The 23,713-nt window shown below is 36.0% G+C and overlaps 1 protein-coding gene across 1 annotated transcript in view; it reads left to right on the top strand.

The window, feature by feature from the left end:
• RYR2 (ryanodine receptor 2) overlaps positions 1-23,713 on the top strand; it is a 448,094-nt gene that overhangs the window by 20,080 nt on the left and 404,301 nt on the right. The window lies entirely within an intron of this gene.

Genomic DNA, 23,713 nt, shown 5'->3' with positions numbered 1-23,713 from the left:
CAAAGACAGAGATCTGTAGAGAATGATAATCCCATCATTGAATATGTACTGTCAGTGTTAGGCTAATATTTTGAAAGGGGAAAAAGATATTGTAGGATGTGTTAACCTGAATACAATGTTGTAGAACTGTATGATCCTTTGTATGTAGTCTCTATTTGATAGCAATAAACCTATTGAAAAAGTACTAGAGGATATTAAAAGAATAGAAAATAGATTCCATAAATAGATCACATGAAAAAGCAGATTAAAGTTTTGAGCTAGCCTACTTTGGCAAAGACAACTACTTTAACAGCATTAAAAATACCAAAATGGTATTTATCCCACTGTGATACTTTACAAGGTATGTAGCTGTGGACGATTATTGGTATAATGCCTCTGTTTCTCAGTATCTTTAACTGTAGAATGTGTGAGATAATAGTACTTACCTTAGGATATCATTTTAACGATTATATGAGATAAATAAAAAGTGCTTGAATAGTGTCCGTTGTAAGTGCACAGTAAATGGAACCAGTGGTTTTTTAAATGTTTCTTCTTATTATATGTTATTACTGATTAGACTGTTAATCAGTTGTTATCCATTACTACAAAAAAATTGAATATGAATAGATCCTAAAAATGAGTTTGGATAGATTTACAGAAGAGATTTTCTCTCTTAAAGTTAATTAAGAGTCAAAATAACCTGTAGATGACTTTGGCAGATTTTTTTATTTTCAGAGGTGACAGAGTTTGTCGTGGATAGTTTGGAAATTTACTGATTTCGGTTAGAAAGAAGGACAGTTTGGAAATTTACTAGTTTTTAGTTAGAAGGAAGGACTTTCTTTCTCTCTCTTTTAAAAAATTTAAATGTATTCTGTGAATTTGGGGCTTTGTTAATTCATTCAATATATATTTTTTGAGCACTTGGTAAGTTTTAGGGTCCAGGAATGTGGCAAATAACATATAGTCCCTTCTGTTGCTGAGCTTTTATGGCTGATGGGGAGACAGGAAGTAAACATTTGTGTACAGATTATAAATGCTATTTGGGGTGCAGTACAAGATGCTAAAGAAGCCCACACGAAGGTCACCTTGCTCAGTCTTGGGCTTCTGTGGAAAGTGATGCTTAAATCAAACTCTGAAGAATGAATGAGGTTGTTTTGGGGAAGAACCTAGAAATTAGTAGACCATGACTATACAGAAAGCACATATATTATAGCAAAACAGAGGGTAGGTCAGCCTCTCAGAAGGGAAGATGCTCACACGTGTTTACGTTATCTTGGGGTGTGTTCTTTGGGCAAACACAAATATAGTAATAGGCTCACTTCTTATAAATACAGAGGTTACCTATCATGTGACATGGATTTTCAAGGTTTAAGTCAATTTTCTAAGGATAATTGAGCACATTTGAGGGTTTTTGAATGGAATCAAATTTGAGACAAGTCTCAGAATATTGACTTGTTATGACCATTGAATATGTCACATTTTCTTGTTGCTTATTCAAGGAGTTGACTGATTGCATTGAATGTCTGACATTTTTATTTCTAGTGAATGAAGTGATATTGGTAATAAGTTAAAAGGCAATAAGTTAAAGGTTTAAAATCAGTAAGTTAATAAGTTTACTACTGTGATATGATAATAGTTCTCCTTATATATCTAAACATAAGAAATGATGAGCTCTGTGTTTTAAAATATTATTCTAAAATATTTTAATTCATGTTTAATTTTTTTGAGTTCATTTTTGGTTTAGAGATAGTCAAGTAATTTTTCAGTACCAACAATTTCCAGACCTATCAGGGTAAATGAGAGAGGCTTTTAGGGATATCTTTAATACTTTTTTCTTGTTTAAATAATATTTGATGAGTAAAAAGTGAGTTGACTTAAAATATAAAAATAATTTACCTTATTTGGATCCAACTGATGGCTCATGAATAGTGTGTAATGGGCTGATGATCAGAAAAACAGAGTTTATTAATGGAGACTTCTAGAGCAGTATATATTAATATTGGCTTTGGATGGGGAGGCACATGAGTGGGCAGCATAGTATTTGTATTATAAGTTCAATTAATGACAGTGAACATAATAGAACCTCTTAAAATATGGAGCCCTCTTTCAACGTCAAAAACTTTTAGGGCTCTAACATCATAGTAGTTGCATATTTGGTGGCTATTGAGAAAACAAAAAGTGGCTAAAAACATATCTATGAATTCAGAAACACTCGTACATATTAAAATGTTTTATTTGATTAGTCAAATACATTTTAAAATTACATACACAATTGCAAATATGTGTGTACATACACACACCTACATATACTTAGCTATACATTTTCAAAACATATAAATTATTCTGTATACAAACAATGGTGGTTCCACCAATTTTCTTTATAACTCGCAATCCAATGGTCCACAGACTGGCAACCACTAAATTATGATTTGAAGATTGCAAGAGTTGGTTAGCTAAAGCATAACTAGAGCACAAAGTCTTTGTGAGGGGAGTTAGTGAGAAAGTACTAGTGAATGAATGCAGGATTTATTTATTTATTTTTAATAAGGAAGGGATCTAAATAAAATGATATTTTACAAATTGTACTTGCAGTGCTTGGAACAGAAATGGAGAGAGGAAAGCCAGAGGAAAGGATGGAGGTTTACTTCTTACAGTGATCTTAAGTATAATACAATGAAAAATCTGATCTAGATTGCTACAAATGGGAAGGGGTCCAGAAAATTTAGAGACAAAGCTATAGCAGGCCTTGGTGATAGATTTCACATTGCTGGTAAAATTCGGATCAAATTCTTTAAACCTTGAGAAATGAAAATTATGGTATTTTAGAAAATGTAGAGAGACATTGAAGTGTGGGCTATCTGCATTTCTCTTAATTATTGAGAATACAATAATTTATTTAGGATTTGTAGGAACTATAAACTTCTGGAATATTTGAACATTGTATGCTCCTGGAGTGGAAGAATTAACTTTGTCAAAATGTCCATACTACTCAAAGTGATGTACATATCCAGTGCAATCCCCATAAAAGTACCATTACATTCATTACAGAAGTAGAAAAAACAATCGTAGCATTCTTAGGGAACAACAAAAGACCCTAAAGAGCCAAAGCAATCTTGAGCACACACACACACACAAAAAAGAAAAGCTGGAGGCATAACACTTCCTGACTTTAAATTATATCACAAAGCTATAGTAACCAAAACAGCATGGTATTGGCCTAAAAACAGATGCTCAGACCAATGGAACAGAATAGAGAACCCTGAAATCAACCCACATACTTACAGCCAACTGATATTTGACAAGGGCAACAGCAGCATACTTTGGGGGAAAAGACAGCCTCTTCAGTAAATAATTCTGGGAAAACTGGATATCCAGCATGAAAGAATGAAACTAGACTCATACCTCTTGCCATATACCAAAATCAATTCAAAATGGACTAAAGACTTAAATATAAGACCTGAAGCTATAAAACTCCTAAAAGAAAACATATTGGAAACACTTCAGGAAGTAGAAATGGACAAAGACTTTATAAATATGACCCCCAAAACACAGGCAACAAAAGGAGAAATTAACATATGGGATTATATCAAATTAAAAACCTTCTGTACAGCAAAAGAAACAATTAGCAGAGTGAAAAGACAACCTATAGAGTGGGAGAAAATATTTGCAAACTGTGCATCCAACAAAGGATTGATATCCAGAATACATAAGGAACTCAAACAACTTCACAGTATAAAAACAAATAACCGAATTAAAAAATGGGCATAGGAGCTGAATAGGCATTTCCCAAAGAAAGACATATAAATGGCCAATAGACACATGAAAAAATGCTCAACGTCACTCAGCAGTCAGGAAATGCAAATAAAAACCACACTGAGATACGATCTTACCCCAGTTAGACTGGCTATTATCAAAACAACAGAGAATAACAAATGCTGACGAGGACACAGAGAAAGGGGAAGCCTCCTACACTGTTGGTGGGACCGTAAATTGGTGCAGCCATTATGGAAAATTGTATGGAGGTTCCTTATATAACTACAGATAGAGCTGCCATATGATCCAGCACTTTCACTGCCGGGTATATACCCAATGGAGTGGAAATCATCATTTTGAAGGGACACCCGCACTCCCATGTTTATTGCAGGTCTATTCACAATAGCCAAGAGTTGGAACCAACCTAAATGTCCATCAGTGGACCACTGGATAAAGAAAATGTGGTATATATACTTAATGAAATACTACTCAGCCATAAAAATGAATTAAATTCTTCCATTTGCAGCAACATGGATGAACTTAGAGAAAATATGTTAAGTGAAGTAAACCAGGCACAGAAAGAGAAATACCGCATCTCCTCATTCATAAGTGCAAGCTAAAAAAATAAACAAACACATAAAAAAAGAAAAAAAAAAGATAGAACAATTACAATAAGATGTTGAACTTTCAAAAGGAGAGAACAGAACGGAGGTCACCAGAGGTGGGGAAGGCGGGTGGAAGGGGGTTTAAAGGAAGAATTGGTAAAGGACTGTGATAAATAATTACATTGTATACTGCTGAATATACTAATTATCCCGATTTGAGCATCACATATTGCACAAAGGTATTGATATTCAACTCTGTACCTCACAGATATGTACTATCAACTATATTCCGATAATAAAACAACCGCCACCACCACAAAAGAATGACCAGACTAAAATAAATAAATAAACACTATTTGTTTAAATATGTCTTTGCTGGCTAAAATTTCTATGAAAATTGTCTACCATGAATAAGTTTAATTGAGACCTTTTAGTGTATGTAATAACTTACTATAAAGAGGAAAAAAAAAAACGCATTGCCATGAAATTCAGAGAGTAATTATACTTTGTTGGTGCAAAAGTTGAAATGTATGGGATGATCATGAATCAACACAACTAAAAACTTACTTCTGGAAGTTTCTCAACAGATATTTGGAAAAAATCAGGAATGTAAAAGGAACGAAACCGTTGTCTCAAGAACACATGATCAAAGCACATATGTAATTTATATTTCCTATGCAAGAGAAAAAGGAAAAAGTAAAAGGAGTAGAAATACTTGAGAGGGAGAAAATTGATTTATAATGAAAAGAAGGGAAAAAATTTTAAAAAGATGATGCCGTGAGGCTGATCCATGCATTTAAGTAGGAGGAAAGAAAAGCTGGAGATAATCTTTATATTCTAATATAACAAACTGTTTTATGCAGAGTAGTTACTTCTATGAAGGTTAAAATCATCATCTGCCCTTTGCATAATATTCTAGCTACAGAAAAGTAGGATAAAGGTAGACATTAGGCTTAAAGACTTAAGTGCACACCTGCAACTCAGGAACAATAACTATTTCAGTTACTGAGCAGTTTAAAAGCATTTTTAGTGGATTCACATCAATGGAGCGGATTCACATCAATGGAGTGGATTCACATAATGTGATGGTTTGATTCAGTATAAGTTTGAAGCCATGTAGCTTCCCTTAAATACCAGCCATCACTTAGGCTTTCAAGTTTCTTAGTTTTAAAAAAGTGTTCTGGAACTCACATGGAGAATTTCACTGTGAAAAAGCATTCCTTATATATCAGCAGCACTTAATATAAGTTGAGTGACTGTCTTCTTTTAAAAGGCCAGGCTTTGTCTTTATAGTGCCGTGATTCTACTGATGATACATTGAAATCATTTGTTCCTTCAGCAGCAAGTTATTGCATTCCCTTAACCAACCAAATCCTTCATCTCTTGACTACAGATACATATTGTCATGTGTCAGCTGTCCTACCACCTGGAAGGCAGGCTTGGTGCTGGCATGGAAGAAAAAAGAAAATGCAGTTTCTGAACTCAGGAGGGCGTAGTTTCATGCAGGAACTCTAGTCGTCCAAGGATGCCTTGCAAAGACTCACTATCCTTTGAGGTTGTATCCAAAATTGTGTATATATGAGTATATATTTTTCATAAGATTAACAAGGAGTTCTGTGGCCAGAAAACCACCAGGCCCACAAGACAAACACTCATCGGTGTAGGTTTTACAGGTGTAATATGCAAACACTACAGGCATCAAACTGGAATATACAGTTTTGTGGGCTCTTGTTTGTTTGTTTTCAGATTCTCTCAATCCTCTAGTCTTCGCATCCTTCTGTTTTTTGGGGGGGGGGCTTCCATCAGCACCAAGAAGACAGTAGCACTGCAGAGAGTGAGGTTAATTTTTTCTATAGAAAAGAAAAAGTGTTTTTTTTTTTTTTTTTTAATTTTATTATGTCGATATACATTGTAGCTGATTATTGCTCCCCATCACCAAAACCTCCCTCCCTTCTCCCTCCCCCCCTCCCCCCCAACAATGTCCTTTCTGTTTGCTTGTTGTATCAACTTCAAATAATTGTGGTTGTTATATCTTCTTCCCCCCCCCCCGGTTTGTGTGTGTGTCTGTGTGTGTGTGTGTGAATTTATATATTAATTTTTAGCTCCCTCCAATAAGTGAGAACATGTGGTATTTCTCTTTCTGTGCCTGACTTGTTTCACTTAATATAATTCTCTCAAGGTCCATCCATGTTGTTGCAAATGGCAGTATTTCATTCGTTTTTATAGCTGAGTAGTATTCCATTGTGTAGATGTACCACATTTTCCGTATCCACTCATCTGATGATGGGCATTTGGGCTGGTTCCAACTCTTGGCTATTGTAAAGAGTGCTGCGATGAACATTGGGGAACAGGTATACCTTCGACTTGATGATTTCCATTCCTCTGGGTATATTCCCAACAGTGGGATGGCTGGGTCGTATGGTAGATCTATTTGCAATTGTTTAAGGAACCTCCATACCATTTTCCATAGAGGCTGCACCATTTTGCAGTCCCACCAACAATGTATGAGAGTTCCTTTTTCTCCGCAGCCTCGCCAGCATTTATCGTTCATAGTCTTTTGGATTTTAGCCATCCTAACTGGGGTTAGATGGTATCTCAATGTGGTTTTGATTTGCATTTCCCGGATGCTGAGTGATGTTGAGCATTTTTTCATATGTCTGTTGGCCATTTGTATATCTTCCTTAGAGAAATGCCTACTTAGCTCTTTTGCCCATTTTTTAATTGGGTTGCTTGTTTTCTTTTTGTAAAGTTGTTTGAGTTCCTTATATATTCTGGATATTAATCCTTTGTCAGATGTATATTTTGCAAATATTTTCTCCCAATCTGTTGGTTGTCTTTTAACTCTTTTAATTGTTTCTTTTGCTGTGCAGAAGCTTTTTAGTTTGATATAATCCCATTTGTTTATCTTTCCTTTGGTTGCCCGTGCTTTTGGGGTCGTATTCATGAAGTCTGTGCCCAGTCCTATTTCCTGAAGTGTTTCTCCTATGTTTTCTTTAAGAAGTTTTATTGTCTCAGGGTGTATATTTAAATCCTTAATCCATTTTGAGTTGATTTTAGTATACGGTGAGAGGTATGGATCTAGTTTCATTCTCCTGCATATCGATATCCAGTTATCCCAGCACCACTTGCTGAAGAGGCAGTCCCTTCCCCAGTGAATAGGCTTGGTGCCTTTGTCAAAGATCAGATGGCAGTAAGTGTGTGGGTTGATTTCTGGATTCTCTATTCTATTCCATTGGTCAGTGTGTCTGTTTTTATGCCAGTACCATACTGTTTTGGTTATTATAGCTTTGTAGTATAGCTTAAAGTCAGGTAGTGTTATGCCTCCAGCTTTATTTTTTTTGCTGAGCATTGCTTTGGCTATGCGTGGTCTTTTATTGTTCCATATAAATGTCTGAATAGTTTTTTCCATTTCTGAGAAAAATGTCTTTGGAATTTTGATGGGGATTGCATTGAATTTGTATATCACTTTGGGTAGTATGGACATTTTCACTATGTTGATTCTTCCAATCCAAGAGCATGGAATATCTTTCCATCTTCTTGTATCCTCTCTAATTTCTCTCAGCAGTGGTTTGTAGTTCTCATTATAGAGATTTTTCACCTCCTTGGTTAACTCTATTCCTAAGTATTTTATTTTTTTGGTGGCTATTGTAAATGGGCAGGCTTTCTTGATTTCTCCTTCTGCATGTTCACTATTGGAGAAAAGAAATGCTACTGATTTTTGTGTGTTGATTTTGTATCCTGCTACTGTGCTGAAATCATTTATCAATTCCAACAGTTTTTTTGTAGAGGTTTTAGGCTGTTCGATATATAGGATCATGTCATCTGCAAACAGGGACAGTTTGACTTCATCTTTTCCAATCTGGATGCCCTTTATTTCCTTCTCTTAGAAAAAGTGTTTTTTAAAGATTCACTTTTATCTCGCTTTTGTATTACAAGCATGCCTCTGTTAAACTACTCAACGTACATACGAATGTGCTCAGTGGTATTTTTCTTGGTCAAAATTATGAATACTTTAGTGGAATTCTTGAAGTGTTTTTTCATTCCATAGGTCTACATAGGTCTTGGTCTAAATGGAAAATTTACAATTAATGTTTCTTTTTAAATTCTTAGGATGCTATGAACTTTTCGTTTCCCCCCTCTTTATTCTGAGGGTGGAATTAAGACTTACCATTAAGCAGAGTGTTTTTTGCCCTACTCTGGCTCCTAGGGGGAGTCTTTCTGCTAGAGAGAAAGATGAAATTTACCCTATTAATACAGGAGAAGAAAAGCATAAGGTCGAGTCATTCATTGGGTTAATAAACTGCTCTCAAAACTCTGCTATGGAGGATCTTCAGTGCTATAAGGACACTTTTGGTGCACAGGACTTCTGGGCCATAAGAGGTTTCCTGAGGCATCCGAAATGCTTTTCCCACTTCCATTAGTTCAAAGTCCTAAAATAGTAGGAGCTGAAGGATGTGACCCCTGAGTGGCGAGTTACACTGCCAGCTAATAAAACGTTTTATACTTTGACATGTTCTGCTAACTTTTTATATTGTGGGCTGTGAATGTTTAATGTCCTCCCAGGGGCATTTAGGAGAATGTGTTTTCACAGCACATGTGGTGGTATTGTATTCTGAACCAGCCTAATGGGTTTTAATTGTGCCAAGGGTAGCAGATTCTGGAGCTGCTGACAAATTCATAACGTGTTTTTAGATTGCTAGGATGGAAAGTACAGATCAAAGGTCTACCCTGGAATAGTGCTTGGAAAGTCATTTCCTTTACTAAGATCCTATTTGTCATTTTAGTTTATGAAGTTGAAGAATGTGGTTGAGTCATCCTGGAGTCTCAGGTGACATTCTGCTGAGCACCAGGTGGACACAAAAGGCTGAACTTGACTGTAGGAAACCCAGACTTGGGGCCAGGATTCTCATGTTCTTTCTCTTTGCATTTGTACAAGTCACCTTGGCTGTCATGTAGGTGAGAGCTGTCACATGGGAAGGCTTATTTAGGATTATAGAGAGAATCAGGTAAGACGATATATGGAAAAGCAGTAACAATTTGAGGGACCTCTTCCTTATCGTAGAGGTTAAGGCCACTGTATGGCTTCTGGCTAAGACCATACATTCACTTGCATTTTTAACAATTCTCTGAGGTTTCCAAGTGTGATTCCACTTACATATGATCATATGAATATTAAGGGGGGGGTTTTAATCTTTTTATAACAACAAATTTAACTTATGTGCATCTAAAAATTTTGAGGACATTTAAATAGATTTCTTCTTTAAATAAATTAGAATGGAGAATAACCATTCAACACTGTTCTCTTATTGTCACTTTATATTATTGACATTTAAATAATTTTTGGACCTTTTCTTTTGTGTGCTCAACATCTTTCCCCTTATGCTTTGGCTTTTTCACGTGGCTTTTAATTTTGATGACTTAAGTCATAGTTGTGGCATTGAAAACTGCAGAAACAGCTCTATTAAAGATGCGGCCAAAATGAGCTTGAAGGAACTTTAGAAATGATCTTACCCCTGCTTCATGCTTCCTGTTGAGAAAATGGGGACATTCAAGGCTAAATAATTTAACAAAAGTTAATTTCTTTAATGGTAGGTAGAACAAAGCCTTCTTTGGGCCTTCTGAGTTTCAGTACCTCATTTCTGCTGCATATATTCTGCCCTAATATGATAACTCAGTATAATAAAAATATACAATTGAATTAGTGGAAAGATGATTTTAATCCTTGTGCGATGCATATTTATACCCCAGCGCTCTCAGTAACTTGTACCTAAGAAAATTGTCACACCTCAATGAGTCATAGTTCGCTTATTTTCTCTGTTATATGTTCCAGCCAGTATTTTTTTTCTACCTTAAAAGCTCAAGAAAAATAATGACATCACTGCTTTTTGCATGCATGTCGTGTATCAGTGACTCTGCTAGGCATTACACATGTATTCTTTCTTTCACTTACTCTTTGCATTATGAGAAGGACTCTGAATGAAGTTCAGAGAGTTTAGGCAATTTACCCCAGATCACACAGAAGCTGAGCAGCAGAACCAGGATTCTAACTCCGTTCTTTCTAACTACAACGTAATAATAACTATGTTTAGGATGAACTAAGCAGTTGACTTAGGACTGAACTTACAGGTATCCTTAAACTGACAAGGAATATGGAATGCTGGTCTAGATGTTCATAGTATAATGGTGGAAAAGTCCCATGGGACAAAAGTAAAATTTTTACAATACTTCTGTAATTGCTATTAGGACTATATTCAGTTTGATTTTGCATCTACATGTATTCGTTGGTTTATTTCCTTTTTGAACTTTGTCATGTATCTTATCAAACTAATTTGGGTTTTGTTGCTGTTTTCCATATTTGTTAGCATTTTGCCAAATTTCATGGCTCCTGAAATATTCAGTGCATTCACCCTTAGAGTGTATTTCAATTCTTAGGGTACACATACAGATCCTGAGAACTGTTGCTCCCAAGCCTAAAACCAATTTAATACCATTTTATATCACTGTAAGTTATGTTTGGGCTATTATAGATACCTTTTAAGGATGAGCCTTCACTTGGCTGTACTATGCACCCAATATTATTTGTCTATTACCTATGGATTAATAGATATTGCTACTATGTATGGTGGTTGTCTCTAAAGTGGTTGCTTCTAGGCCATTCAATGGGGTGTGGGAAGCTGATATTATAACATCTTCTTATGTATCATTTTTATCCAAAAACAGGTAAGGAAGAAACAAAGTTTTATCAATATTTGCTACACAGTTGGGCTCTCTTTGCCTCAGTTGGTCTGAATGACATCTGGTTACATATCACCATACTTTATTGTCTAAATTATGCGAGGTGTAACTTCCACAATTAGAGTTTATTTGATTTTAGCCTATCACAACAAAATATTAATTTAGTTTAGTAGATATTTATCCTACATATGTTTCGAGATGAATTCATAAATACCAAATGCTTAGACCATAACAGGCAGAGTAGGCACTAATTCAGTGTTAGAATTATCATTTATTTATCACATTGTTATTAAATGTTCTAGTTCTACTTAAATTCATTCAAAAAATAGACAACTGGTTTTAAGAGGTTCTGTGGAGATGTACAAATGGAAGATTATACTAGTGATATAAGCCCAAATTTAAAAAAAAAGGGAAGAGCAGATATTTCTCCTTTTTCTAGCACAGACTCTGCCAGCTACACTATGAGGTCAGAATTATGACAGTAATTAGATCTGATATGAAAATGGCCCCCAAATTCAAGTCTATCAAGGTGTATATAAATTTACATGATTGTTAGTTACAAATCTTATCCCCTGGGTCTATTGTGCCTTGAGATATAAACTAATGAGAGTGGGATTTCATCATGATTAGTGAGATATTTAAGAACTAAACATTTAGAGCATGAAGTTTTAGTATCATGTGGCTTGCAGCGTCCCTGAAAAAACATTGAGAAGCCTCTTTTGTGTCTTCCTTAGCAGTGGGAGACCCTTGGGAAAAACACTTATTCTTCTTATTATAAAACTGGCTGAAATAATACTAGGAAACTATTGTCACACACTAAAACACATTTCTGTGCCAGTAAATATTGGATGACATTTGGAAAATATTGCTGAATACGTGAAAGAAGAAGCATTAGGGAAATTACTCAGCATTGGGAGATTGACTATAGAATTTCATTGATTCTGTTTCAACAATAGGTATCACGAAGAGCTACTTTTGTCGAGGCTCTGAAGGAAACATAGAGAAGGTAAATTGTCCATCATGAATGAGTTCTTTGGTAGAAGCAAGGATTTGGGGGCGTGGTTATGAAGAGTGTTTATGGGAAAGGGAAGGGAAATGGGTAAATATAAATACTGATGGAGTTGGCGCCTTCAGTGGAAATAATAATTCTGGAGTAAGTTCACCGTACTAATTCCATATGTGGAATTCATCCTTGCATAGGCGAGCTGTTGCAGCAAAGAAGTTGGAACCAGAATATAAAATCTTAATAGTATTTTATAGTGAGATGCGGAGTGACAGTCTTCTTGTAATCTTGTGTCAAAGTACTTAAAGTGGTTAGTTTTACAAAACGTTAAGTGAATCAGACTTGCAGGGATAATTCAGAGCTTTTCATACTCCCTTGGAGGTATTTGTCAAGGTGAAGATGACATTTTTAACAATGAGAAAGTCTCTGCTTTCTAGGTAACCTTTCCATGGAGAGCCTATATTGAAAATGGATGTTTGGATACGTTTTCTCATTACGTGAATAAGTTGCTGAAAATGAGATAAATACATCACATATGAAAACTCTGACATAGGCAGATTTTACAGACGTGAAAGCACGATTTTCTAGTCATCCAAATAAAGAGGTTAAGTGAGACTTGAATTCACTTATTAGAAATATAAAAATGAACTATTGTGATTTTAGTTTGTCAGCACTGCTTGACGGCAGGGAAAATGGGAATTTACTACCTGCATTGCAAATAAAGCCTTTTGTAATTGGTGGATTAGAACGAAAAATAAGAATCATTTTCCATGTGTATCTATGCATGTTTGCAACATTTCTTTTTCCACTTTGAAAGTTGTTAAAACAAAATATAGAGATAGACTGAACATGAAGCCGGATCTCCATATTACTGAATCACAAAGTTTTAATCTAAGATTTTAAAAATGATGATGCAAATTCAGTCATATCACATTCACGACTCAAGCAAATATTATGTGTCCTGTAAAAATAGAACAAAATAAAATTTATAGAAAATACTCATTTGATGTTATTTGTAATTTTAATGTTTCGTTTGATAATGTGTATATTAATACTGAAGCCCAGAGATATGATTAAAATAATTTATTAGTATGCTCCTTTTTGCAAATGTATGTTCAAAACACTTGCTTCAGGATGAAGCTTACCTGAAGTCCCTGATACGTTATATATTCCCTTGTCTCTATGTCCTGGTGCTCTGTCGTAAGGGAATTGAAATGGATTTCTCCAGGAAATGAGATTGGACCAACAAAGATGCATTTCAGCAGGCCCCAGAAATGTACTAGATGATTCATTCTCTAACCACTATGGCTGTAAACATAAATTGTGGTATAATGTGGATGAAATTAACATAAACTAGGATGAGCTTGGAGAAGATAGATGGGTGGTTATTTTAATGGGAGATTATATCATTAAATCTCTTTATTAAGATGGACTATTGGATTCTGATTATGGTGTTTGCTAAATAAAACATTTGGAAGTGTGTGATTTTATCCGCAAAGAATTTTACTTCTGTAAAGATCCAATGTATCTGTTAGGTTAGTAACTTGCATGTGAATGAATTAGGTTAGTACACGTGTATTTTCTTCTCTCTCTTTGCTGTCTGTCCAATTTCTACCCATTCCTCAACTCCAAGCTCCTACCTACGTGTGAATGGATTGGGTGTATATTTCCTACGATGGAGGATCCTGAAATAATTCACATAAGCTCTGTGCAGATAATTTTGATTTTTTAATGTATGACTCTACAAATATATTTTTGTCAAAATCAACACAAATCAGAATTTTTAAACCATCATCAAAATATTAGTTTTTATATTATCTTAACATGCTTTTTAAAAATTTTTTAGTTCTATTGTACATACTTAGAGGGTACAGAGTAATATTTTGATACATGTACACTATATGTGATATTCAAATCAGGGTAATTAGCATATCTGTCATTGCAAACATTTATCATTTCTTTATTTTTGAGAAATCACATCTACATTACTTAAATACGATCATGCAATTCATAGTGACATTTCAGATTAACTATGAACCGCATCTATGATGGTGGTCCCATGAGATTATATTGGCTGTACCATTTAGCCTAGGGGTATGGTAGGTAATACTGTCTAGAGTTGTTAAGTGCATGCTGTGATGTTTGCAAAAGCATGAAATTGCCCGGTGACACATTTCTCAGAATGTCTCTCCATTAGGTACGCATGACTGTACATTAGTTAATATTTTTAAATAATTTAATTTGAAAATATGTCTTAGGGCTTATGTACAAATATTTTTGCAGTTGTCCATTTGCAATGAGATGGTAAGTGTGTCCTATCACAAAAATTATATTTTCCTTTAATGAAGCACAGGCAACAGTGAGAATATCCAACAAAACGTGTAATGTGGAGGGCCCCGTGGAGGGTGACAGAGTCTCGCTTCTAAAGCAGTGTGGGAGACATGCTGTGTATAAATATGTATAACACAAGGCAGTTTGTGTCATCAGGAAATGGAGGGGGTAGTCTGTGAGCTTGGGGTTGAGAATGGGTAAGATTGGACAGAGGAAAAAGATATTCAAAGAAAATATATTTGTGAAAAGTAGAGTTATTTCATTCAGCTAAATTGTAGAAAGCCTAAGTCCAGGTTGCAAAATTACATCGGAACCAGAATATATACCAGGTAGGGAGCTTGGACTTCATTTTTGAGGCCATGGGATTTTTGAGTGATACTGTGGGAAGTCTATTTGGTGGCAGTAAGTAGAATGGCCTGGAGACAGGGGAGGCAGGGACTGGAGAGAAGCCATCAGGGAATTAAGAAGACATTCAGGTGTGAGGATGAAGAATGTTGGCAAGTGAAATAAAAATAACTAATATTAAAAATTACACTGAAAACCTGAATTTAAAATTCCCTTTTATATCAAAGTTTGCTTGATGTCCAGTTTCAGATACTGGTATGACTTGCATATAGAAATCCTCCAACTAATGTGAGTTATCATTACGAGTTCAATGTGGAAGACATTGAAATCTTTCTTTCCTGGATCCCTTGTGCATCTCTGCTGCATGCCTGACATCTCTGCGGGAAATGCAACTCACGCCTAAACTTGGCATGTGTTATCGTCCTCCTTAAATCCACTTTTCCTCCCGTGTTCCTTGTATCAGTTAGTTAATGACAGCACCGTCAATGCATGCAACCTTTCAGGTTTAAAACTCTGGATTAATCTCCAGTGCCTGCTTTACCCTCTAGGTCTAACTAGTTGTCAGATCGAGTTTTCCTTCCCCTTTAGTTCTCTACCTCAAATTCCACTTCTGCTCTGGTCTACATTCCTTTGGCTCGATCAATTTAACTTTTAAAGTGGTTCATTTTACTTACCTCTTCCCTGGGACTTTTGAGACATACCTCTGATCAGGTGTCTCTATTCTTTCTGGACCTGGTATCATCCGCCTGCTGTTTGTGAATGGTCAACACCACTAATCGATGTGCTGTGCTTGAAAGTACAGCCCCCAAGGGTAGGTAGGTCAAGGGGTTTCAACCTGAGTCCCATGGCCAGTATTAGTTATGTAGTGTTTTTGACTTTTAGCCCAGAACTTTAACCATCCTTATGGAAATAAGGAAAATTTAAGCATCGTTGTAGATATTTAATTTCTTGATTATTTAAGAAAGGTGTAATTAATTTCTTTATTGATGCTATTAGGAATGGCCTTGTTTTCCTAACTCCATTTTCAGATTTTTTATTCGTAAATAGAAAAAGTTGATTTTTATGTATTGATCTCTAACTTGCAACCTTGCGACACTCATTTATTAGGACTGGTAGGTTTTTTGGGCAACAATTTCATTTTTCCAATCTGGATGCCTTTACTATTTCTCTCTCTTCCTTCCTTCCTTCCTTTGTTGACCTAATTGTACTTTCAGTAATAACATTTATTATCTTAAAATCTATTTTGTGTGACATTGATATAGCTGTTCCAGATCTTTTATGGTTAATGTTTTAATGATATATATATATATATTTGCATCCTTGTACATACAAACTATTTGTGGCTTTTAATCTATGATGTGTCTCTTATAGAGAGCATATAGTCAGATCCTATTTTTTATCCTTTCTGACAATCTCTACATTTTGATCAGCGTTTAGAACATACACTTTTAAAGTAATTACTGCTGTGGTTGGATTTCCATTTGCCATTTTTTAATTTGTTTTTTATATGCCTGCTGTATTTTTCCCCCTTTATTCTTTCATTTTTACCTTCTTTTGTGTAAAACGGTTAGTGTGCCATTTTGAAACTCTGTTGAGATTTTTTTGACTTATGTTTTAATCCCTATGTTCTCTAGGGATTACCATATGCGTGATTTTAATTAATCTTAACTCATCATCATAACTTCAGAGTCTGCTTCAGATAATTACTAATTTAATTCTAGTAAAATACAGAATGGCCCTTAAACCAAAGTGGTGGAGTGGGGGTACTCAGGGCTCCCATTCTGAGAGTGGGCTCTTTTGTAGCAGGCTCACTGTCATATTTAGGTTTATCTTATCAATCATAAACACTACCACAAATGGGCAGTAAAATAAAAAGAAAAACAGCAGAGAGTCACGCTGATATGACCTTGATGGTGGCAGCTTGGAGTGGGTTTCAGGCTAAGCAGACATGCCTCTGAGTAGTCTCTGGCTTAGGGCATGTCCCTTATGGTTTCTGATTCACTAGTCACTCATTTCTAAAAGGGGGATAATAATACTTCTCTTGTGATGAGAATTAGGATCTTACACAAACAGGATACGTAAAAAGTGATATAGCTATTACTATTTACAGAATTGTGTATATGGGGTTATTTCTTACATTCTTGAAACTGCATAGAAATTCTATGCAATTCCTAGCAAGAATTTCAAGGTGTCAAGTGTCTCAGTCTGAGTTTACTTCAAGTTTCTAGTTTCTGCTCCATAACTTTTGTAATAGTAGATTTCTCAACTTAGAGTTCAACATCCCAGAACATCATTCTGCTATACTTATATGTCTAGAAATTATGTGTCTTAAGTATAGCTTAGGTAAGTGAGCCACGTAACGTTACTGAGTTGATTTCAGCTGGTTCAGACTGATACTGAGTAATTAAATTAGCTCTTACCATTTCAAATGAATTTAAATGAAATTTATCCAGCACATTTTCACAGAATGAAACACCTGCCAAGACTGAGATGGTTGGTATTTGTATGGTTATGCCCGAATAAATCTGCACAGTACGAGTATTACACCATTAATTGCATTTGAGGACATCTTCTTATCACTTGTGTAACTTGATTGGGAAGCCGTAATTCTTATTTTCTCTTTTGTCTTCTCCTTTTGACTTTGTGAAACTCTGGATGAATCAGAATCTGTTGGTTGCCCTCATGTTTAGGTTCATGTGAGTTATTCTTTAAGCAGATTATGAGACATGGGACTACAGCTACGGTGGTAAAGGTCATATTGCAGATGACCAGGCTGACCTGGTTACTGCAAAAATTGTTTTTTTTCCCAGATACTCTTTCAGCAGTGAACCTATGAATGGATCCTACCTAAATCTCCTTTTCACAAAATTTCTGAAGCTGTTGCTCGTCAGAAATTTTCACTGGAGGCTCTACCTTGTTTGTTCAAGATTTCTAGTTCCCTGAGATCTTGCAGAGAGCAAAGCTGAGATTTCACTAATTCTAATATTCAGCAAATATTGGGTCATACATTATTTTTGTCTTAATTATTGCTGTATCCTTGTTATCATGGCAATGCCATATGCTAACTATGTATGTAGTTTGTTTTTTTTTTTTTTTTAAAATCTCTTTAGGGTTGAGAATGAAACTTTGCTCCAAAGTAATTTGTGGCTACTCGAACTGCAGCAGTGGTTCAAATATTTCCATTCATTTATTTGTTCTTGTGGTTTGTTATTCATGCATTTATTCATATATTTACTTAAAGAGCTAAATTCTTTGAATTTAGTGGTGAAACTCCATAACTTTTTAGATAGTAGATTTCTTAACTTTGAGCTCAACTTTCCAGAACATCATTCTGATATATGACTAGAAATTATGTGTTTTAAATGCACCTTAGGTGAGTGGATCATTACCTAGAGTCTGGGGAGTTGGTATGTGGAAGTTTATTGAGATTGTGACTGATATTTGTTATCATAAATAATAGGCTAGAAATCAGCCTGCTTGAGATGGGTTCTCCCAAGCAGTGTTCAGAAGCAGGAGGCTACATGAGATGAGACATTAGGTTGCATATGTGACTTTTAAGATACCTGCATAATAATATCTTGAGACTCGAGGCATAGCAGGATAAGTCTTCTCTCTGGTTTCCCTGTGAGTGTTTTACTTTCAAAATTCCACGTGCTTGTGTGCTGATCAACAATTACTCCCCCTCAAGTTGTGTGTGAACAGATTTGACCTCAGACAGCATTCCTGTTGTGATATTAGAATGAGAGAGGTATTATGGGATGGTATACCAAACGAGTGTACTTTGTAGTTTTGCATCAGCACGTTTGAGTCATTTGAATTTTAAAATAATTGTAAAAATCAAATGTATTGGCGTCTCCTCTAATGCTACATTTAAAGGACATATTACAAAAGATGTATGCCAAGGAGCAAACCATATGAAACTCTACTACTTCACTAGGGATTTTCATAATTAGCTGCTAAATTGGCACAGCCGTGACTCTTTGTAGTGATGGTGTACTGCTAATTACCATTCATTTAAACTTGCTAATATATCCTCTCCCACCTGGACCCTACTGTCTTCAAGAATGCCAAGTGGAATGACTTGAGATTTTTGGGGATTCATGGGATTGAGGCCTGGGAAAACCCAGCTTCGTCTTTTACGATCACGTTTAACCTTGTCTTCAAAAAGCTGATCTGAAAGAATTAACACAGGAAGCTGATCTGAAAGAATCTGATCTGAAGATTCTTTCCTTCCTAAACCTTCTCAGAGTCAATCATCTGTTGAAAAGAGAAATGAAGGGAAAAAGAACATGGTAAGAAAAACTACCCAGAACTATGAACCCCCATGGAAAAGCTCCAGAAATAACATATCCAGGCTGGAAATATGGTGAAATGTTGTGATTGGAGTTTTCAAGAAATATAAAGAGGAAAAGGGTGAATTAAGATTTTTTTTTATGTATTGCTTGATATTTAATATCCGTAATATTTTAGGAAAAAGGTGAATTAAGATTTTTCTTATGTATTGCTTGATATTTAATATCCGTAATATTTCATCCAAGTCAATGGCATATAACACTATAGTTTTATTGTTATTGGAGAACATATAAACATTTGAAAGAATAATTATTCTCCATCTGGTAGGTGAAATTTTGCCTGGTTTGTGTCTCCGGTTGGTAAATTGGAACAGCAACCATAGGAACAACTTTCTCTTTAGGGGAAGATACGGTTTGATATCCCCATAATTAGGGACGAAGTTGCCCCTCAGAGTTAGGGTGCCTTGCCAAAGGCCATCTGCAGATGGGTGGCCGAGCAAAACCAACCGCCTCAGCTGCAGGCCATCTGCTGCATTTAAAAGTCTGCTGTCTTCACATTTCTCAGCAGAAGAGCAGCTTTTAATTTATATCTCTGTGCTTCTGAGCTTTCAATAAGATTAAGGGTTTTCTTAGATTAGGCAAGTAAAATGGTATTTTTTTGGCCCTTTTCAGTTCATAGTGCACTGATTTTCTTATTTGCATCTCACAGTGATTCTTGGAAGTATGATAAGTGTTTTTCCAACTTGACTCTTCTTGGCTAGTTTCCCATTGGACCTGAATTCTGTGTCCCCGGTGTGGTGATTTAACCCTTTTTTTTTTCTGTGCTGTCAAACTATTACCGTTTAATGCATCATTCATTTTCAAAATACATTTTGAGATTCGTCTGTGTTACTCTGAAGGTCTCTTGGAGCATGATTGAAAGACAATGTAAAAAGTTATTTGACTGGTTTGCCTTCATAATAGAAACCTAGGATTACTGAAACAAAAGCAAAAGTTTTGCACAGTGTTACACAGCAGAACACCTGAGCAACCTTCAGTCGGATTGTGGTGCGTCTGGATTCCGTAGCAGTCACGCTCAATGAAGTCGATATATATTTACTGACAGTGATCTTCAGGACATGTTAGTAAATTAAGACATTGCAATTTGTACACAGTGAGTCCATGCACAAGAAAAAAACCACTTACGTATTTCTCTATGAGCATATGCAAGGGTACTTCAAAAAGTTCATGGAAAGATTTGTATTATCTTTTAATTGTATTTTTCTGTGAACTTTTTGAAATACTCTTGTATATGTATACAAATGCATAGAAAAGGCCTGGAAAGGCCTTTGGATACTCCTGGGAGGAAGAGTGAGCATAATTAAAATTTGAAAGAGAATTTTTAATATTTCAGTATTGTTTGACTTCTCTAACAGGAAATGAATTTTTGTGTATTTCTGTTTATGTGTGATTTAAAATCATAAAGCAATTTCCATAGGGGGAGACCTGGAGATGGATAATTCAGGCTGAGAGAGAAAAACTGTGTTGAGGCATCAGGATGCTAAATGGAGGAGTTTATTAGGATATGGTTTTTAGACGGTTCTAACAAGAGGGATGGTTTAATGTGGTTTCTACAGTCCTAAATTATTGGTTGGAGTTCAGTTAAGGTAATGACATGTTTCAATAGGTTTTTAAGTGGGTTAGGCAGATACATCTGTGGAAGCCACATGGTTTGACGGATGTCTCAGTTGGAAACCTAATTGATTTCGCAAAGCCTCCACAGTGCCAGCAATGCTAGATACTGCTTTGTGGTTATTATTGAGAATTTTTTCCCTGTTGGCCAGGCACAGGAGAATGGTGGTTAGTTTGTATGTTAAAGAAAAGAAAAGGCAAACAGCCATGCTACCAGCCTAGTACACGTATCCTGATAAAATTGGTGATCATATAAAAAACAGTATTAATCTCCTCTGCTTGCTTTTGGACCCAATTCTGGGCAGCCTAGATAGACATTTAGGCAGATGGAATCACTTTCTCTGATTTAATTTTGCACAGCAGTAAATGCATGGGTTTTGTGTAACAGGCCAATAGGTGTGTATGTGCAACTGCAGTCTTTAGTTTTCTGTTCTGATATTGTTGCAGCGAGTTACTGTGAACTTGCAGGGAGAGGCAGGAGACACCGAGGCTTAAAACAGGAAAACAGAGTTTACTAATATGCTGGCATTGTCTCAGCAGACTCAAGTCCAAAGGTGGAACCCCGATCGCAGCAAGGCTGTTATTTTTATATGATAGCATTTCTGGGTTTTTGTAACAGGGCAAGAGTGGTGATCTTGAGATCTTATGTGGTTATGACTCTGTTTCAGGGTGGAAAATTACAAAAAAGAAGCAGAATAGAAAATTCTGTTACAGCAGGCAGTGTGTGTTAATCACAGTGTAAAACAAGGTCCAGCCCCAGCAGTAGCTGGGTCTGTATGGCATCTGGGTGAGGGTTTTGGTTACGGCATAGCAGGGCACAGCCGGGCAAACATGAGAGCCTAATGGCCATAGCCAGTTGGGACACAGCTGGGTAAGTACGAGCGCCTCAATATGATCTGGGTATTCTGAACCACCTGTAATGAAAAGCATACTATATAAGGGTTTCTCTTTGGATTTGGAAGCACGCTGACAGTAAAGGCAAACAATATTCTTTCCAGTGGAAGTTCTAAAAATTAACTTACTCCTTAGTAAGACTTGAGCAAAAAAAACCCCCCCAAAACAAAAAAAACCCCACAATAGACTAAGGAAAAGGTGATAACTTGCAAATGCTTGCCAATTGGAGCTTCCACAACACATGTTTATAGAATGCTACACCTTCTTTGCCACGCCTGGTGTTAGCAGTCATTTTGGTTTGGGGCTATTTAGTTGGCCTTTGATTGATGAATGAGACTCTATTTTCCAGTGATTCAGCTTTATGTCTGGGAAGTGGGACCAAAGGCTTAGCATACATGCTATAGTGGGAATAACTGTACACATGTCAAGGTTATTTGAGGAAATCTACATCTAAATTAAGGCATGCTTTTAGTAGTTTACTTTAAAAGGTAACAAGTTATGGTCCTGATTCTGTTGCTTACAATAAGTAAACCATTTTTCTTTAGAACAAAACAGATAACATACAAAACTCTGATTTGTATTGTTTCAAGTTTTCCTGAAAGAGGTAAACAATATTTTTTTACTGTCTCAGCTTTTCTATTACATTTGTGTGTGTGAAGGGGAGAACGTTGGAGAGAGAGACGGAGAGAGAGAGAGAGACAGAGGGAGAGAAAGGGTAAGTCAGAAGAAAAGAGGTTAAGTCTTTAAGAACAGAGAATTGCCTGCGAAGAGTATTGGCAAATTTCTTCCTGCGAACACCACTACCTAGAAAAATATCTGTACCAGGTCTGTCACTCTGTGGAAAACTGAAATTTGTTTAGCAGGATTAATTCGTTTCAAATGCATGCGGTTTTCCAGGATGTATAAATAATGTAAGCTATTATAACGATCTGTACTTAGCATTTTGAAACAATTTAAATACACCCAGAACATAAACTTTTAAAAGTTACCAGAAAGTGCCTTTTCTTGAAAATACTAGAACAATTTAGATGTTATGAACAGGTACATAATTATAGATTAGTGTTTTCAAGCACTGTCCAAAGCAGAATCCATGTAAGAACCAATTTTAAGAAATGACTGGTATTTCATAGATATTACAGATAGAGAGAAGTCACAATTCCCAAGGCTCATGATAACGGCTCACTTATTTCGAGTTCCTGTTAAGTTCTTGATATTGTGATAACTCATTACTATATTATCTCATTTATTTTTCCCAACAGCCCTATGAGGATGGTATAACTATGATCCCATTTTTTTCAGGGAAGGAAACCAAAGATTAGAAAAGTTAACAGCTAGTAAGTAGTGAGGCCAGGATTCTTGCTTCAGTGGTCTGTTTATAGTAGAGCCCATGCTCTGTATTATAACATGCTGATTCTAAAGCAATTAATGAATATTGGTCTAAAATCAGTCTAAGGGTATGTTGGAAAGGGCTCTTAAGGACTGCCAGGAGTTGGTTGTTAGCAAGCACTGTCTATCTGTCAGAGTATATTTGACAAGCCCTCACATTTTAAATGGAAGTGAATGAAACAAACACTTCCATTAATGGATTTTTTTCCCCCAGTAACATTTGTCTTGATCTGAAGAGGAGAGATTGTCATTAGCATCATTAGAACTTAGAACATTAACTTTAAGAGCAATCATTCCTAAATTTCACAGTAGAAGAGAGTTGCTCTCTTAGCTTCCAGTTTTGTATTTGATGACTTTGGAAAGAAAGCCCTTGTGTGGTCAGCTGCGGTGTATAAAAGCAGTAGCTCTGCTCAGATTTGAGAGGCCCCCTGGGCTACTGGCTGAGATCCTCTGAGGAGGAATGGAAGCTATCAATTGGATTGGGGACATAGTAGCCCGTGATAGGAATATGGAGGAATTCAGAGAGGGAAAGCTCACTAAAAAACAAAACAAAACGTGATACCAGGGAGGTGTGTGGGGTATGAGTAAGCATTGTGGTCTGATTATATGCTTCATTAACTATAAAATAATTTTAATTTTGGAACCCCAGTAGTTAATCTTTCTTTGAAACCATAAAGCATCATTCTCTCCTGATGATAAAAAAATAAAGCAATTCCGTT

This window comes from Cynocephalus volans, chromosome 18 (genome assembly GCF_027409185.1).
Source record: "Cynocephalus volans isolate mCynVol1 chromosome 18, mCynVol1.pri, whole genome shotgun sequence".
Taxonomy (NCBI): domain Eukaryota; kingdom Metazoa; phylum Chordata; class Mammalia; order Dermoptera; family Cynocephalidae; genus Cynocephalus; species Cynocephalus volans.
Note: the sequence above shows the minus strand (reverse complement) of the source record. Positions and strands in the feature narration are given on the sequence as shown.